Source organism: Schistocerca cancellata, chromosome 6, assembly GCF_023864275.1.
Source record: "Schistocerca cancellata isolate TAMUIC-IGC-003103 chromosome 6, iqSchCanc2.1, whole genome shotgun sequence".
In the NCBI taxonomy this organism is placed as follows: Eukaryota; Metazoa; Arthropoda; class Insecta; order Orthoptera; family Acrididae; genus Schistocerca; species Schistocerca cancellata.
In genome coordinates this window covers 648,827,414-648,841,458 of record NC_064631.1, presented here as the reverse complement: position 1 = coordinate 648,841,458, position 14,045 = coordinate 648,827,414, and positions in this window count along the sequence as shown.

The following is a 14,045-nucleotide window of genomic DNA, read 5'->3' as shown; positions in this document are numbered from 1 at the left end:
TGCCCCTCTATTTTCCTCAGGACTAACTGATATGGTCCAGGCAAGTTGAGGCAGTGCCACCTGCAACCTCACCAAGTTCGGCCAAGTTGCGAGTCAACAAGACAAAAACTATATGGCTGAAATATGGGACATAATCATCACCCCACTGATACTGCCCTCATACGCTGATGGCAATAAATAAATAAATAAATAAATAAATCACAAACAAGAAGGAGATTGTGACATAAACGAAAGTTCGTAGGCATGTTCCTACATCTGAAAGGTGGTTTCTATTCATATTTCGCGCCATTCACATAAGAGTGGCACTAATAGCACCACTATGAGGATGGAAATCAGGTTCGCTTGAAATACACAGTGTAGCGATCGTGAGCACAAGCGTTCTCCGCTATCGGTCAGGGTAGTGCTTCATCAGAGTCCACACTCATAGCTGCCAGTGACATATGGAATGCTGCCAGCCTCAACACGCCTGCTACCAGTTGTCATTGCACTGCTACACACACTTCAGCTTTATCCCACAGGTGCCCAGGTTGTGCCCATCACAGGCAGTCAGATCACCTCCATCAGAGCAGCCAGAGCACTACGTCACATATGCCCACTGCTGGATCTGCTTCAGACACATGCGGTGTGTCATAACCGCAGCCCACAGTCCTAATCAGCCCGCATGCACTGCAGCTGCCAGAAAAAGTTGGAATGTGGTGCCCCAGACACTGCCTGCTGTCGAGACTTTGTCTCCTGCTGGCTGCATCATCAGTTGATCATCTGCAGTCGAGCCCCAGACATTACTTCCCACATCACTGACTGTGTGTCCATTGCAGCTCCTCGTCCCACTCCACACAAATGTGCCTTTACCATGTTGGACAAAGAGGACACATTGACTTTCACATTAGTTTCCTTGCTCACTTTCCCATCGAACTCCCTACATCACACTTTGTGTAATTTGTTAATCACTGATCCAGGATCCACTTGTTGCATTGCCACCATATTCACAAGAGTATAGACATTTTGTACACAGTCTCTGTGCCTTCACTGTATTGAGCAATACAGCTAGATCAAGTGCCATTCTGTGCTTCCATGAGAGTGCATCAGTCAACTCTGAACAGTGAGATCTGTGAAAGCTTTTTGTTGTTATGTTGTGTTAACTATCAGGTTATTAATATTCTTTGAAGCGACATATTTTCGTGGGACCCACAGACTTTTTGCTTATGCCACACAGACAGTTAGCAAGTAAAACTGCCTTTTGCAGCTAACATTAGCCAGCTATTCAAGGACACACTCACTGAGTACCCAGCGAGTCCAGCCACCACAGAGCTGGTGCTGACATCAATGTACTGCTTTTCTGTTGTCCTGGGCCAGACTGGCCTGATCTGACCCAACCCAACCTGACCTGACCCAACTGGACCCAGACCTAAACCTAGACCTAATACTAATCTAACCTAACCCCAACCTGACCCTACATGACACTTAGCCTAGCCTAGTCCACCCTAATCTAGCCTAATCTTGCCTAACGTAACCTGACTCAGCAGCAGCAGTCCAACAGACTGCCACGTTAGCGAAAACCAGGCAAATCGCACAGCTGCACTGAACTACACCTTAGTCCTGGTGTTTTTGGGATAGGGTTTTGCTGTCCTGCATTGATAATGTGGGGCATCAAATTTCACCTACTTTCGTTCATTCTTATTGAGCAGTGTTCGAAAGGGACCTCCCTGAAATTATCAACATGCGGTGGTATCTCGCCTTCAGGTGCTTGAAATACACAGTGTAGCAATCATGAGCACACGCTTTCTCTGCTATCGGTCAGGGTAGTGCTTCAGCAGAGCCCACCCTCATAGCTGCCAGTGACATATGGAATGCTGACAGCCTCAACACGCATTCTGTTGATCCAATGAATAGGGAATCAAGATATATTCCTGTTCCGCCAAATATTGCCACTAAAAAGAATGTATTATGTCCAGATTCTCAAAATAGATGATAAATATTGCATTGCATGTCATTTCTAGCTGTACTGTGAGCTCATGCACACCCCCCTTTCTCTCTTCCCCATAAGAAGGTGATAGTGTCATAAAGAGAAACATTGTTAAAATTTGGGGAATGGAATTATGATATGGCATGACAACTGCAAAGTGATATGGAACTTTTACCAAGAGCATTTTGTGGAACAATTATTCTGCTATGTTGGAAAGAGGGTCTAGTAAGGCACTCAACCCTGTAATCCACATTTATTTGTATTCGCATTCTGTTGACCCAATGAATAGGGAGTCGAGATACATTAATGTTCCACCAAATATTGCCACTAAAAAGAGTGTATTAATGTCCAGATTCTCAAAATAGATGATAAATATTGCATTGCATGTCATTTCTAGCTTGTGATAGACATTACCTAAAAATGCAATGGCTATGAATACATAAAAAACAGCTAACGCCTATGGGTACAATAAGATCGAAGGCATCTCATACCTTGTCCTACCAAAATTTGAGGCGCAAACCCTAATTATTCAGTTCAAATTTATGTTTTGAAAGAAGATAAGAAAAAAACAGGCCAGGAGATGCCAAGTGCATAGTAGTTGACTCCTCTACCTTTCCAAAGTAGCTGGTCAGTGTCCCAAACATATGGATTTATTGCTATTCTTCGAGGGTGATGAGCATCACTACATCTGGATGAAATGCATATCCCACCTACTTTCCATCTACATGTCGAAAAATCATGGGGAAAGGCATTTTTGCCTCAGATGCTCCTACTCGTCCGCTATGCATGAGTATTTAGAGACTGACTGCTTGAGCCAGGAGCTGGTACATGTGAAAATACCAACCAGGACAAAAAGTTCTTGTGAGGTAATGGGCGAGTTGTGACGCCCTGAAAATATTCTAAGTTCAAAGTTGGCAGCCACCACTTGGGCCGCTCGGCAGGGTGAGGCTCGTTAGCAAGTGCGTGATGCCGCACAACGGCCAGAGCATGTGGTCCATCGAGTATATGGCTGGGAATTCATAGTGACGCTGCGTGCCAGGAGGGCCAAAGATGGCGGACATTGTGAAACCATCATGGCAGAAATTTCACAGTTCGTATAGAAATTAATAGTAGCCAGATGAATCATGATACCTCAGAAAGAAATATGTACATTACTATTATTTGCACGATGATTCTGATGGTGTTATCAGACTTCCAATACCTTTGTTAGTTTAAAGTTTAGTATCTGACAGTAAATAATACAAGTAACACCCAGCAACGAATTTCCAAAATCTAAACGGTTCATCCGATTTCATCGATCTATGTGTCTTTAGAAAGTTATTATTGTAAACCTAAATTGGTATGAATTACCGGCATGTAACATAAATAGTACATGAGTTATTAGAGGTCAAAGTGGCAGATTACTATCGATCACGTCAGGTCATAAGTACTTCACAGTTACACGAAAAAACGGTAGATGCATGCTTATAAATATATTTATTCATCTGTGTCTTTGTTTATATCCGATATACACTATTCATGAAGAAATAGGTTAAATATTTACTGTGTTTTAGAAAGCACAGAGACATTAGTCTACTGGCCTACCTTTTGTTGCTATTCCTTCGATATATCTTTATTTAATTTGTTTATGTATTTAATAATGTGTCAGAGCATGTTTATGGTCCAGCTGTATGAATATTTTTTTAATTCTAGTATTTAAATGTAAATCCAGTATTTTGTATGTGCTTAAATATGTTTGTGAGTGTACGTACTTGTATAAGATATTGATGATCTGTTTAGCAACAACATTCCAATGATCAGAGCACAGGAGAATGATGCCTTATGCAAGCACGCAGTTGACTGTCATGTTTTTGGACTACCATTTGACAGACATATGTTAACTCGATGTAGAGGCCACTGTTGCCTATGGGAATATTCCATGGTGCAGATCACAAAGCATGCAAGATGAAATACAAAGTACCATAACATATACCCGTTTTCTTCCATAATTTGAACAGGTATGATGCTTACTTTCTTGTTGAGCATTTGGATAATTTGGGTTGGAGATTGATAAGGTCAGAATCATACCTGACAATGTAGAAAACAACATTTCATTCGCCAAATGAATTACGTCCAGGTTATCGCTCCACTTTATGGATTCATGAAGATTTATGCATGCATATCTTCAGGAATTCACTGAGATAATAAGTTGGGAAGATATGCATCTCACTAGAATTGCATATCCCGATGATGTAAAGTTCCTGCTTGTTAGAAGAAGGTGTCTTTCCTTGTGAATATCTGGATTTGATGGAGTGACTCTGAGAAACCACATTTCCAGTTACAACTACATTCATCAGAAAACTCAGTCACTATCATAATGGATGAAGAGTAGAGGCATGCAGTGAATGTTTCAGATGAGTTCAGCATTCCTAATTTAGAGGAATATACTAAATTGTACATGCTCACAGACATTTTTCAGAAATTCTAGAGTGTATACCTGAGCAAGTATACTCTGGATGCACGTATACTCTGGATTTTATTACACCAAACCAGGGGTTCACACGAGGCAGAATGTTGAAAAAGACACAGATAAGCCTAAACTATTGACTGTTGTTGTTATCTTGCTTTTTTTCGAGCTTGGGATTCATGGGGGCTTTGGCAGTGTGTACACAGTTATGCCAAGGAAATAACCTGCGTTTGAGGGAGGAGGAGTGCAGATCATCTGATAATTTGGTTCCAAGCTTTAGATGAATGTAAGGAGTCTCTAAAGCCATGCCATGCAACAGTCTCTGCCATTTGGAGGGATCTGATGGTTGCTCAAAGATGAACTCATTAGACGGAGGAATGAGATACGAAATGTAGCTGCTGATGCTGTTAGGGGATATGTACTGCAGGCAGGCCTTGAGTACCCTGCCTCTTTGTATGATGTAGACAGTGACATGTCACTACATTTGGAGGGCCTAGCCTCACAAATGGTTCTGTCACCAAGCTGGTGTCAATGCTGGTGAAGATGGAGAGATACATTACACACTATTGAAACCTCAGGCAATGTCGCAGGTTGGGGATCAGACTTATTAGGAGCAGCATCTCCTCCAAGCAGCATCCCTGTTTGAAGGAGTCCATTTATGTTAATACTTAGCAGAAGGCTCTCGTGATGTATGATTTTGAAAAAAAAGATTTTTAAATAAACAAATAATTCCGTTTTTGGCAAAACCATGGATAATGTTAGAAAATACAGAGGAATTAATTTAGTTTATCGAAGGGATACAAGAGATTGTGTTCTCAGCCCAAATTTTATGTGGGCTACTATTTTCCATAAAAGATTAGTCTCTGTGGAGATGACTAAGTTTCCAGTGGAGTTCACAAAGCTTGTCTGTATCAGTATGTGTTCTGAATCTCTCCAAACTGCACATGTAGTGATTACACTCTGAGACTGCACATGCGAAATTTCACTAAGCCTAAGTTTTTTTATAAATATACAGACACTTTCAGCTACTTGGTGAAAGGCTGCAATATATATAAAGTAATTAGGTACAGTCCCAAGGAATTAGATAGGTTTGGATATGCAGCTGATATTCCTTACTGCATAACACCTCAGAACAAGAAGGTTATTGGGCTGATGAAATATGAGGCAAATGGTTCACAGAGTGCAGAGTTTGTGGAGCTCAGATCCAAAATTAATGCTTATTGTATGCTTACCTTATTGATGCAGGTACCACCCAAAGGTGGACTAGGTTTGTGCATTGTGCAGCCTCACAGGCTCTCACAAGTGGCATATATATATATAGAAAACAATAATTGGGACAATATGATAAGAAGATGAATGATTGTTTGGCATATACCCTATATCACAATGCATATATGTCACCAAATAATCATTCATTTTCTTACAATATTGTCCAAATTATTGTGCTGAAACCTATACATAAAATTACATATATAGCTGTTAACTCACTAGTTATCGATGAGCAATGAATCAAGAAAAACATGTAAAACAAACAATTCCTTTTTAACCCTATATCATAATGTTTATTTTTTTATATACGCATTAAAGTATAGAAATGTGTCGAAGTACATGAATAAACTTTGAAACTTGTTTTATATAAGCTGTATATGCTGCTGTGGCAGGGAAAAGAAGGGAACTGAAGGAAAAAAGCTCGTTTTGGAGCGCAAAAAGGCGAATATGTGGCTCTAGGAAAGACTCTTGACAGAAAAGTGGGGACCCAGCTGCCACAATCACCATTCCGCCTTCCTCACCAAAAATTTTGGCATATGAACATTCCCACACTTCTTTGGGCTGAGGGAGAATAGCAGAGGGACAGCGGCGGTGGAAGAGTGAAGAGACAGAGCCAGTGGGAGAGAAAGAGAGAGGAAGCAGTGATTGTGGTGGAGAGAAAGTGTCAAAGAAAGAGAATGAGAAATAGACGAAGATAATACAAATGGAAGCCAATGACAGAGGAGATATTTATTGTCACTGAGAGACTATGGCACTAGAAGAGAAAGAGAGGTGCATGGAGGTAGAAGCAGTGGAGGAAAAGAGAGGGGAGACAGCGGAAATGAAAAAGAGATGAGTGTACACTGTATATAGGTTTGGGACGGAGAAGGGTTTAGAGACTTTCAGTTTGACGAACTTTAACACATAGGTATAGGGGAGGGTGTAGTTTGGACCATCCCCCCTCTCTGAAATTTTGTCATGCTGAAGTATGGAGGAGACAATAGTAGTGTCAAAGAAAGACAAAAGGAGACAATGAAGAGGAGACAGTGGCTCTGGAACATATTGTAAAGCAGTGGGAGAAAAAAAAGAGAAAGTGGGACAGAGACTCAGAAAGTGGCAGTGAGAGGGAGATGCTGTTGTCTGAAGGCCTCACTACAATCAGAGACTGAGTAAGAGGATTTAAAAACGTTCTGTGTCAAAGGAGCGCAAGTGTGTTTGCATAACAAAATTTTTGGTGATGAAGGCAGAATGAGACTTGGTGTGGTGTTCCTCACTTTTCTGTCAGAGTCTTTTGAAGAACATAGTCGCCTTTTTGCACTCTGACCGGAGCAAATTTCTGCTGAAATTATACTTTGGTACTATACATTGCACAAGGTATTGCCAGCAGAATTCGATACGCTTAACAGTTGTTCATGGTTCAATAGGCTGAATTAGAGTGTACAGTAGTACATATACTAGTATCATAGAGCCACTATTAACAGTACTAACTTTGGTTTCATTTCGGATGCAGGGTCATCCTGATTACAGAACGTGTGAACATTCCATAGTATTATATGGACTGTGGCACTTCATTGCATTGTATTTAGAAAGTGGGATGGCCCTGAAGAAATAGCATGAACAGGTCTGATGGAGAGAGGACGGTTTCTATACAGATGCATAAGATTAACTGTTTTTAATTTTCTATTAATGTGGAGAATAAGAATGTAAACATTACTTATCAATAATACAGCGTTTACAAACGCTATGCAAACGCTCATAAATCAGAGTTATTTGCTTTTGCTTCAGTTGTTGTTCTTACCATAGAAATGATGAACTACTAAAGTTAGTTTGTTACTATTGGTCACAGGGTATCTTCTGCATAATTTGTTTACTTAGTTTCAGGTATTAAAATACATAACATTGGTTCTTTATGGAAGTGAGCAAAGACAGGCTTCCTAAATACAGAACTGACACTGACAGTTGAATTTGTTGCCACCAATATGCGATTTTTTCCGACTACATTTTCTACATTCACACTTATGATTTCCATACACACTTTCATAATATTGTTTTTCTATGGAAGTGAACATAGACAGGCTTTCTAATTACAGAACTGACAATGACAGTTAAATTTGCTGCTGCCAGTATGTGATTTTTTTCCGATGACGTTTTCTACTTCATATTTTTTATTTCCATACACATTTTCTATTAGGATTAGAGTACATTGCGGCAGTTACAATTTTAGATAACATTTATAAATATATTTCCAGTTTGCATTGTATCTAACTATAATAACTCCACAGAAAGAAAACAATTAGTAGCACAACTGTGTGATGTGCCCTTGCCAATGTCATGTTCTAAATTCCACACTCGTTTTCCAATGAAGACCTACCAGCACTTTTATTACAATACATAGTTTCCTTCATCACAGTCCAAGTTCAAAACGACTAATTTCTGGACACTGTTTTATTAAAAAAATGTTTAATTTCGTGCCCTCTGTTATTTCAGGAAACTATTACGATACACCTTGTATTACAATGAAATCTGGAATGTAATAAAACAAAAGTAGACCTCAACCCTCTTTCTAGTTTACCACTTTGTCAAACTAAGACATGAATCAGATGAAAGAGTGTGCAAAGGTTCATTATATCGAGAAAGAATGCTAGCGCCATAATGTTTTCATGGAGTAGCAGAGTGAAAGAACGACAATAAATTGGTTTGAAATGTAGTTATGAAGACATTTGTGACATGTGGTGCAATTGTGAGTACATTGTGTCGTACAAGTTGAACAAGATTACAATGAAATTAGTTACTTATTATCAATGTAACATGAGGTTTTATTTAATCACTGCTTTGCCCAGCTAATGAATGTAATTTTTTAAAAGAAATATCCACCTGGGAATGTGTAGCAATGATGTCTGTCAAGCAGTGTAAATGTCACTAAGTTCATTCAGAAAAGTAATCATTTATAACCACCAAACAAGCTAAATGTACGATAAGTAACCTGAACCCAACAAGATTAATGATTCTTAGTAATTTCAATGGTCTTGTTTAAAAGACTCTTTGCTAGTTGCAGATCATTTATCAGATTTAACACTACTGTTATTCGAGGTGGCAACACTTTTCTTTAAACAAAATGAATAGTTCTGTCACACAACACCACACATACACAACACTAATGTATTTTGCTGTCAATACATTTCATAAAAGTTGTTAAGAAATTACCGGGCATCATACATCATCAGATAAGAATTTATACATAACATACTGTTTGTATTTATAGAAGTTCAGTGTATTCACAGTCTAACTGGAATTTATTACCTCAGAGTGGATCCTCGAACACCAATACACAATAACCAACAACATTTATTTCTGTTCAGAACATCAATTTAAAACTGCCACTGCAACATTTCACTAAGATGGCTGCTACATTAAGACAATCACTTACCGATTCCTCTTTAGGCTGTGTTTTACTTATGATAAATAATATATATTAAATCTTTTGTCACCTTCACTATATGCATTAACATTGAAAATATTTCTCAATGTTACAGGGCACATTAATATTCCCCCTTTACCAATAAACTGCGCTGTAGATCAATAGCGCTAATTGCCCTGCTCTTTTGTAGCTGAGCAGAAAACTTAACATTTATACAGGACGAGAATTACAATGAAATAAAACTCCAAACAAAGAGAATTCGTCTCAGTAACACATAAACACTGTTTTCAAATATCGGTTAAGAACATAATACAGCTTTTTACAGACCTCTGTGATACGATGAGACATCAATCACATCCTGTGAGTACTATAGTTCGAACAAGAAGCATTTTTCTACAAAATCATGGATAACAAAAGACTGAGAGTTTCATTATATTTTTACATGGGTATTGTCTGAGATATTATTTTTCACAAAATATTAAATTATGTCATTGACAATAATTATTTATTATTTTATTAATGATGAAGTCCTTTTCATTAGTATTACCAAAATAGGATCAAAGTCCAGTCACATTCACCATACAATGCTGTCATGAATATTATTTTGAATAAAATGTGGGTGTGGATATTACACAGTGATCAGGAGTCCAAACCATCACAGCTAGGGAATTGGATAACAGCTCAGCCATGACCTACATGGAAAGGGAGAAAACTGATACAACTGACAAATTTACAGTTTCAGCTTCAGATGCTACTCGATAATTAATTAATCTAAAATGTATTTAAGCTCCATTTAATTTTATTTATTTAAATGGGTTTAATTTTCTTTTGCTTCACTTTAAAACAAAAGGCTAAGTGTTACACTGCTTTGTACATTGACGAAATGTATGGTGCTTGTAATGCTGCGTTATGGAGTGTTCTGCCCCTCTCTACCCCTGGTGAGCAGACACCAGCGTCCTCGCATGTAAACAGCCATGAGTCATGCAGCTGGTAGTGTATTATAACCTACATGCGTGTGAAACTGTCAGTGACGATTTGCGAGCCTTTTGTTCAGGAAATGTTTAGATTACAGCAGCAAATTCTAGTTACCTTGCAAAACTACACTCCTGGAAATGGAAAAAAGAACACATTGACACCGGTGTGTCAGACCCACCATACTTGCTCCGGACACTGCGAGAGGGCTGTACAAGCAATGATCACACGCACGGCACAGCGGACACATCAGACACCGCGGTGTTGGCCGTCGAATGGCGCTAGCTGCGCAGCATTTGTGCACCGCCGCCGTCAGTGTCAGCCAGTTTGCCGTGGCATACGGAGCTCCATCGCAGTCGTTAACACTGGTAGCATTCCGCGACAGCGTGGACGTGAACCGTATGTGCAGATGACGGACTTTGAGCAAGGGCGTATAGTGGGCATGCGGGAGGCCGGGTGGACGTACCGCCGAATTGCTCAACACGTGGGGCGTGAGGTCTCCACAGTACATCGATGTTGTCGCCAGTGGTCGGCGGAAGGTGCACGTGCCCATCGACCTGGGACCGGACCGCAGCGACGCACAGATGCACGCCAAGACACTAGGATCCTACGCAGTGCCGTAGGGGACCGCACCGCCACTTCCCAGCAAATTAGGGACACTGTTGCTCCTGGGGTATCGGCGAGGACCATTCGCAACCGTCTCCATGAAGCTGGGCTACGGTCCCGCACACCGTTGGGCCGTCTTCCGCTCACGCCCCAACATCGTGCAGCCCGCCTCCAGTGGTGTCGCGACAGGCGTGAATGGAGGGAGGAATGGAGACGTGTCGTCTTCAGCGATGAGAGTCGCTTCTGCCTTGGTGCCAATGATGGTCGTATGCGTGTTTGGCGCCGTGCAGGTGAGCGCCACAATCAGGACTGCATACGACCGAGGCACACAGGGCCAACACCCGGCATCATGGTGTGGGGAGCGATCTCCTACACTGGCCGTACACCACTGGTCATCGTCGAGGGGACACTGAATAGTGCACGGTACATCCAAACCGTCATCGAACCCATCGTTCTACCATTCCTAGACCGGCAAGGGAACTTGCTGTTCCAACAGGACAATGCACGTCCGCATGTATCCCGTGCCACCCAACGTGCTCTAGAAGGTGTAAGTCAACTACCCTGGCCAGCAAGATCTCCGGATCTGTCCCCCATTGAGCATGTTTGGGACTGGATGAAGCGTCGTCTCACGCGGTCTGCACGTCCAGCACGAACGCTGGTCCAACTGAGGCGCCAGGTGGAAACGGCATGGCAAGCCGTTCCACAGGACTACATCCAGCATCTCTACGATCGTCTCCATGGGAGAATAGCAGCCTGCATTGCTGCGAAAGGTGGATATACACTGTACTAGTGCCGACATTGTGCATGCTCTGTTGCTTGTGTCTATGTGCCTGTGGTTCTGTCAGTGTGATCATGTGATGTATCTGACCCCAGGAATGTGTCAATAAAGTTTCCCCTTCCTGGGACAATGAATTCACGGTGTTCTTATTTCAATTTCCAGGAGTGTATATTTAGTTGGCTAGGTTCCCAAATCAGTGAGACATTGTTGGTGCTTAGCTAATCTAAGACAAGTTTTAACATGGGTCAGAGTGCTGAATAATCTTTTTGTGTCAGCTACAGTCGATGGAACAGTCTAAAAGATGCACATTTAGAAACACACTCAAAATTTTAAGCTCGTGTTTCTTATTCAATAGTCCAATAGTTCCGAATTAATGTATCCGAATTCTGAAGTATGAATAGATTTCAAATATTTAATTTCTTCTTCTAAACTCTTGTGCCATCATTATGGTATTCACTGATAAATAACACGAATGCGCCTCAGCGACTTGATCTTTGAGTGTTTCTATAAAACCTAAATGTTTCACCTAAAATCTTCACTGTTCCATTTTGGGTTTTCCACTTAGATACTAGATTGAAAATGATGACAAAAAAACTTCTGTGTTCAAATCATTTACTTCATACTTGGTTTCATCATGAAATGATTTCCTCTTCTCAGTGCGCACCTCCGGAAATTCAGGCTCTACACTGATCAGCGAAAACATTATTACCACTGCCCACCGTGATGTTACATGCCGCTTGGTGGCGTTGCGGACACGTGGCGCGGTAACAGAAGTGTGTAAGCGGAGCAGACACCGACGGTTGATCACCCTAGCGAAGATATGGGCTGCAAATGGGGAAATCCATTGAGATAAACGACTCTGACAAATGATAGATAATTATTACGCAGAGCCTGTGAACGAGTACCTCGAAAACGGCGAAGCTGGTCGAACGTTCACGTGCTATTATCGTGAGCATCTATGGATAGAGATAGGACAGTGAAACTACTACTAGGCGCTAAACGGTTGGACGTACACGACTCTTCACAGAACGTGGGTTTCGGAGGCTTTTCTGCCCTGTACAGTGGGACAGATGGTGACCTGTGTCATCTCTGTCGAAAGTGCACGGTGCTGGTGCAGGCACAAGTGTTTCAGAATACACCGTTAATCGTACATTGTTGAACACAGAGCTCCGCAGCAGACCACGTTTATGTGTTCACATGTTGACCCAATGACACCGTTAGTTACGATTGCTGTGTGCACGGGACTATCAGGATTTGACAGTCGATCAGTGGATACGTTTCGGCTCCTTGGGAGAATCATATTTTTGGTACACTAAATCGATGGTCGTCCCCACAAATGTCATCGAGGTGAACGGCGTCTCGAAACGTGCAGCGCGCCACGCACGGAGGCTGGTGAGAGCAGTATTATGGTATAGGAAACGTTTTCCTGCACTTGCATGATACCTGTGGTAGTAATCGAAGACACGCTGACGGCTTCGAGCCAGCTGCATCCCTTGAAGCCTGATGCGTTCCCCAACGGCGATGTCATCTTTCAGCAATATAATTGTCCGTGTCTTGGATCCAAAACCGTGTTACAGTGTTTTGAGGATCGTAGTAGTGAACTTAACGTTGATGTCTCGTCGCCTGGTGTGAATCCTGTGGAACCCATCTGGGTTGCTATGGAGCGCCATGATCGTGTACGCAAATCAGCAGCTCATTACTTACGCGAATCACATCACGTCTACGTAGACATCTAGTGCCACATACCTCCACAAACCTACCGACAAGCTATCGGATCTCTGATACGCAGAAACAGTGATGAACGAGGATAAGTCAATTATTATCCGCAAAGTAGTTATAAAATTTTATCGTGATCAAATAGGAAACTTACAAGTACATAATTTTTCGACATAGTCTCCTTGCATTTCAACGCAAATGGTCCATCGTTGTACAAGCTTCCTGATGCCCTCATAAAAGAAGGTTCTCGGTTGAGCTGCGAGCCAGGAATGCACCGCTTCTTTCACTGCTTCGTCCGAGGCAAATCGACGGCCCCTTAATGCCTGTCTGAGTGGACCAAACAAGTGATAGTCAGAAGGGGCAAGTTCGGGACTATATGGAGGATGACCCAGTACTTCAAATTTGAGTTTCTGGAGCGTTTCAGCAGTGTGAGCAGCAGTATGCGGACGGGCATTGTAGTGCAACAACACAACACATTTTGACAGAAATCCTCGGCGTTTGCTTCGAATTGCAGGCTTTAGACTGGCAGTAAGCATCTCACTGTAACGTACACCCGTTATTGTTGTGCCCTTTTCCCCATAATGCTCCAGTATTGGACCTTGTGCGTCCCAAAAAACCGTAAGCATCTGTTTTCCTGCGGACGGTTGGGTCTTCAACTTTTTCTTACACACCGAATTAGGATGTTTCCATTCTATACTCTGCCGTTTACTCTCTGGGTCTAAAGGATGGATCCATGTTTCGTCACCAGTAATGATCCTCTGTAAGAAGTTGTCCCCTTCGTTACCAACCCAGCAACTTGAAAATTGCAAAGATATAACAACAATTAAACAAAGCATGTGTCATCAATGTAAAACGACAGTGCTACGAAAATAAACAAAAATATAACAAAATTGAGGAT